This window comes from Sus scrofa, chromosome 3 (genome assembly GCF_000003025.6).
Source record: "Sus scrofa isolate TJ Tabasco breed Duroc chromosome 3, Sscrofa11.1, whole genome shotgun sequence".
In the NCBI taxonomy this organism is placed as follows: Eukaryota; Metazoa; Chordata; class Mammalia; order Artiodactyla; family Suidae; genus Sus; species Sus scrofa.
The window spans coordinates 43,466,763-43,471,956 of record NC_010445.4 but is presented as its reverse complement, the minus strand read 5'-3'; the positions used below and the strand labels follow the sequence as shown (position 1 = coordinate 43,471,956).

The 5,194-nt window shown below is 41.9% G+C and overlaps 1 non-coding gene across 1 annotated transcript; it reads right to left on the bottom strand.

Annotated features, from left to right (window-relative positions):
- Positions 3,361 to 3,456, bottom strand: MIRLET7D (microRNA let-7d). The gene has a single exon (NR_128407.1). It is a non-coding gene; the product is annotated as a microRNA let-7d (primary transcript).

Genomic DNA, 5,194 nt, shown 5'->3' with positions numbered 1-5,194 from the left:
GCTAGAGCTGGCAGAAAGCAAAAAAAAAAAAAAAAAAAAAAGTTCAGGACTGCAATTATTAAGCTTCCACATCAGCACTGGGCAACCTCCACACTTCTCTGAAATGTAAATTTCTCTAACACATTGTTCTAATATTAATAGCAGTTAAATTCAATTACTCTACCCCTGGGCTCTCTTACTTAAGGAAAATAGCCTTAAATCGATCTAAAATATTAAAGTTAATGGATTTTAAGCAAGGTTTCCAGGATCTGAGTTAATACAGAAGATGCTTCCTTCAGGTGGGCCAACTGCCAAACTTGTTTTAATTGCAATTAATTTTTTGTTGTTGTTGTTGTTGTTGTTGTTGTTGTTGCTATTTCTTGGGCCGCTCCCGCGGCACATGGAGGTTCCCAGGCTAGGGCTTGAATCGGAGCTGTAGCCACCAGCCTACGCCAGAGCCACAGCAACACGGGATCCGAGCCGCGTCTGCAACCTACACCACAGCTCACGGCAACGCCGGATCGTTAACCCACTGAGCAAGGGCAGGGACCGAACCCGCAACGTCATGGTTCCTAGTCGGATTCGTTAACCACTGCGCCACGACGGGAACTCCCAATTGCAATTAATTTACAATCTGATGTCAGTTTCAGGTATACAGCAAAGTGACTATTTTTTCAGATAATTTTCCATTACAGATTATATTAAATATAGTCCCCTGCTCCCCCTCCCTTCCCCTTTGATAAGCTAAGTCTATTTTGTCTGTGTTGTATGTAGATTCATTTACATTATTTTTTAAGATTCCACATACTTTTTTATGTCTGAGTAACATTCCACTGTGTACACACACATACCCCTCCCACTTCTTACATCAATTTGTTGATGGGCACTTGGGGTGTTACCATGTCTTGGCTATTGTAAAAAGTGCCGCTATGAACACTGAGGTACATGTATCTTTTCAAGTTAGTTTTTGTCTTTCCAGTTATCTATCCAGCAGTGGGACGGACCACTGGATCATACAGTAGCTCAATTTTTAGTTCTTTAAGGAACCTTCATACTGTTGTCCTTTTTTTTTTTTTTTTGCCAGGCTAGGGGTTTAATCGGAGCTGTAGCTGCCAGCCTACGCTAGAGCCACAGCAACGCGGGATCCAAGCCGCATCTGCAACCTACATCACAGCTCATGGCAACACCAGATCGTTAACCCACTGAGCAAGGGCAGGGATCGAACCTGCAACCTCATGGTTCCTAGTCGGATTTGTTAACCACTGCGCCACGACGGGAACTCCCATGCTATTTTCCATATGGATGCACCAATTTACATAACCCATAAGAGAACGGCTACTTGTACATTATATATTTTATGGCCACACCCATGGCATATACAAGTTCCCAGGCTAGGGGCTGAATCAGAGCTGCAACTGCCAGCCTACACACAGCAACTAGGGATCCGAGGTGCATCTGCAACCTATACAACTCAGGGCAACACTGGATCCTTGACCCTCTGAGTGAGGCTAGGGAATCAAACCCACATCCTCATGAATACTGTTCCGGTTCATTACCACTGAGCCATGATGGGAACTCTGATTTTTTTGATGAGAGCCATTTTGATGGAATACCTCATTGTGGCTTTGATTTGCATTTCTCTAATGAGTGATGTTGAATATCTTTTCATGTGCTTGTTCAACCATTTAAACACTCTTTTGTCTTTCTGGGTCGCACTATGGCAAATACAGACGTTCCCAGACTAGGGGTCAAATTGGAGCTGTAGCCACTGGCCTACACCACAGCCATGTCAGATATGAGCTGTGACTGTGACCTATACCACTTATCACAGCCAACGCTGGATCCTTAACACCCTGAGTGAGGCCAGGCAGGGATCAAAATCAAGGATACTAGTCAGATTTGTTTCCACTGAGCCACGAAGTGAATTCCACCAACCATTTCTCTTTCCTTTTTTTTTTTTTTTTTTTTTTGGCTTTTTAGGGCTGCAGCTGAAGCATATTTAAGTTCCCTGGCTAGGGGTCCAATAGAAGCTACAGCTGCCAGCCTACACCACAGCCACAGCAATGTGGGATCTGAGCCACGTCTGCGACCTACACCATAGCTCATGGCATCGCCGGATCCTTAACCCACTGAGTGATGCCAGGGATCGAACCCGCATCCTCATGGATCCTAGTAGCGTTCTTTAACTGCTGAGCCACAATGGGAACTCCAACCATCAAACATTTCTCAAGGCACTGATGCCCAATCCCTAGGAAAGCTTCAGCTCCCCTCCCACCAAGATCCCAACCAAAGGAAGAAGCAAAACAGAAAACACAAAATAGAACCACCTGGAAAATTAAGGGCTGTATGGTGTGGTCCAAATATTTTAATAGGAAGGTGGTTACAGGTCATTTAGAATGCCTTTATAAGTAAAACTAGGGAAAACTTGAAATACTGATTAAAAAAATCATCCCAAATCCTGCTATAGCCAGTATCACCTTCACTTCCTTGCTCTTTTCCTATGCATTTTCATTCAAATCAGCATACATGTAATTGATGCAGCTTTGCCACTCAACTAAAATCTTTAAAACTTTGATTTCAAAGGACTGCACAATGTAAAAAATGCCTTAGATGCCAGACATAACTATCTCCGTCAAAGGTGTGTAATGTGCCTAGAACCTACTGACCTTCCTCCTACTGTAACATTCTCGGGGGGGGGGGGGGGGGACAGGTTAATGATTTTAAAAGCACAAGTTTTAAAGCAAAAGTAATTATTTTTATTGGAAAGATGTTTAACAAATAATTTTATAATCACTCATTTTTGTTGACCTTCCAGTCCCTGTACACATTAAACAGATTCAGAGTTGCATACCACAATGGGTGCTCAATGCAATGATGGATTCCCACAATATGCAATACATTCCACCCCTAACAACTATTCCAAATTTTAAGTCCAGAAGACAAAGAAACCCAAACACTTAGCAAGATAAATATTTACAAATACAGTGTATGAAAAAGCAAAATTTTCCCACTAGCTTCGGTGAATGCCTTCTTTGAAGTGTTAACAGAGGCTACAGAGGGGGAAAGGAGCCGGCAGTCTCTGATCAGAAAAAGGTACTTGACCAAAAAAATAAAAAAACTATGCTTTCCAAAATTTTCCACAGCAACCCCAAAATGAGATCATATAAGCAACTAGATATACTACAAAAGTCTTATTAAATTCTCAGTACTTTACTTTTATTAATCAATGTTGGTACCATGCTGCTGTTTTTAAATCACCAATGTAAGCAATGCTTCTTTCCTCTGGTATTCCTGCAATGTTTCCATTTGTCAGAAAACCTGCAGAAACAACTCTGCTTACACCAAAGCAAGGTAGCAAGGAAACTGGTTACCGTGGAATAATAAGGCCCTAAGAAAGGCAGCAGGTCGTATAGTTACCTCCTTGTGGGCAAAATCTCTGCCCTAAAACTATGCAACCTACTACCTCTTCCTAGGAACCCATTTTTTTTTTTTCTTGCCAGTCTTCCACTTAACAGATGGATTTCAAATTAACCTGTTAAATTAGGTCATATTTTGGGGGTTTTATTTCAAATTCAAACCAATCAGAATTCACTCACTGAGAGGCTCTAAAAAAGTTATTGGCCATATGCCCTTGGTAAAAATCACAAAATGTTTGCTTAAAATCAAACCTCTTGCTATGAAGAAACAATTCAATTACATCAGAGGATGCAAACCAGAGGCCTAATACCCAGCCCACCATGTACTGCTGAAGCCACAGATTTTAAGAAATATTTACTATAATGTCAAAATTTATATCATCAAATTTCATAAACTCTCCACCTTTCTTGATAAACTAGAAAATTAGTGACTGCATGTATAAATCCTTGCCACCATCAACTGAAGCAATTAACTTACTGCCTGTCCCCTTTAGATGCCGTGTTCTCCAGTTACAGCCAGCCACTTCCAGGCCATGGTTATTTGGGGATTTTGACCCTTCATCTAGAGTGTTAAACAAGCAAATTCTGTTCATGGTTTTAGAAAACCATCAACAAGCTTTTGCAGACTGTCACACTGTACCATAAGGTACTTGGGGGCTGGGGGGCCTGCAGCATGTGGAAATTCCTGGGCCAGAGATTGAATCTGCACCACAGAAGTGACCCAAATCACTGCAGCGCCACACGAGAAACCCTCCATAAAGTACATTTAAAGGTTTTCACAAAATCTAATTCTCCACAATTCCATTCAATTGGCCATTGTGCTTGGCCAATAAGGTTATGAAATGGGTCCTTGGGTAATTAATAAAAGACATAATTTTTTTTTTTAAGGGCCATACCTATGGCATATGGAATTCCTAGGCTAGGGGTCGAAGCTGCCAGCCTACGCCACGGTCACAGCAACTGGGATCTGAGGCACATCTGCGACCTTAAACCACAGCTCACAGCAATGCCTGGTCCTTAACCACTGAGCAGGGACAGGGATCAAACCCGCACCCTCATGGATATCAGCCAGGTTGGTAAACGGCTGAGCCACAACAGGAACTCCTAAAAGGTATATATTTTTCACCAAACATTAGGTATTAGTTAAGTTTTCAACTGCAGAGTGGTGACAATAGCTACACTGGAGGCACATGTACTACAAATCCAAAACTTATACTCGCCAATTTCTCTAACACTCCCACTTTTCTTTGGCACAACAAAAGGCAGTTGACTATAAAAGCCTTCTACCTATGTATGTCTAGTTTATAACAAAGACCAATTCTGGATCATGCAGGTTTCCTTCTGCCGATGGCACCACACAGTAATTATCTTAGATATTAAGATTCAGGACAGACGGAGATATTTAGGAAAAGGTGTGACCTCTCCTCACCTCCACTTTGCCTCTTTTCCTTCTCCCCAAATAAAATAGATGGCAAACACTTAAAACACGGCAAGGAGCTTTAGCTTTGCTTAATTATAAGGGCCCAAGGCAACATATGGTTTAGACGTTAGAAGAAGGTCTTCATGGGTGTTAAAACTCAAAGCAGTTCTTTTGAGCACGATCCTTGCATTTTAAAACAAACTATGGATCTCCTCATCTGACAGCTTCATTCCTTTGTGAGTGAAGACCCAGCTCAGGTTTTGAGGGCAGGGCAAAGCTAAGGTCTTAGTGACTTAACCAGGGAGCAAAAATTGAACCCAGAGCCCAGTATCTCCCTTTCCAGGCTGGAAAATTAAGCTGTCCAAATCAACACACCTAT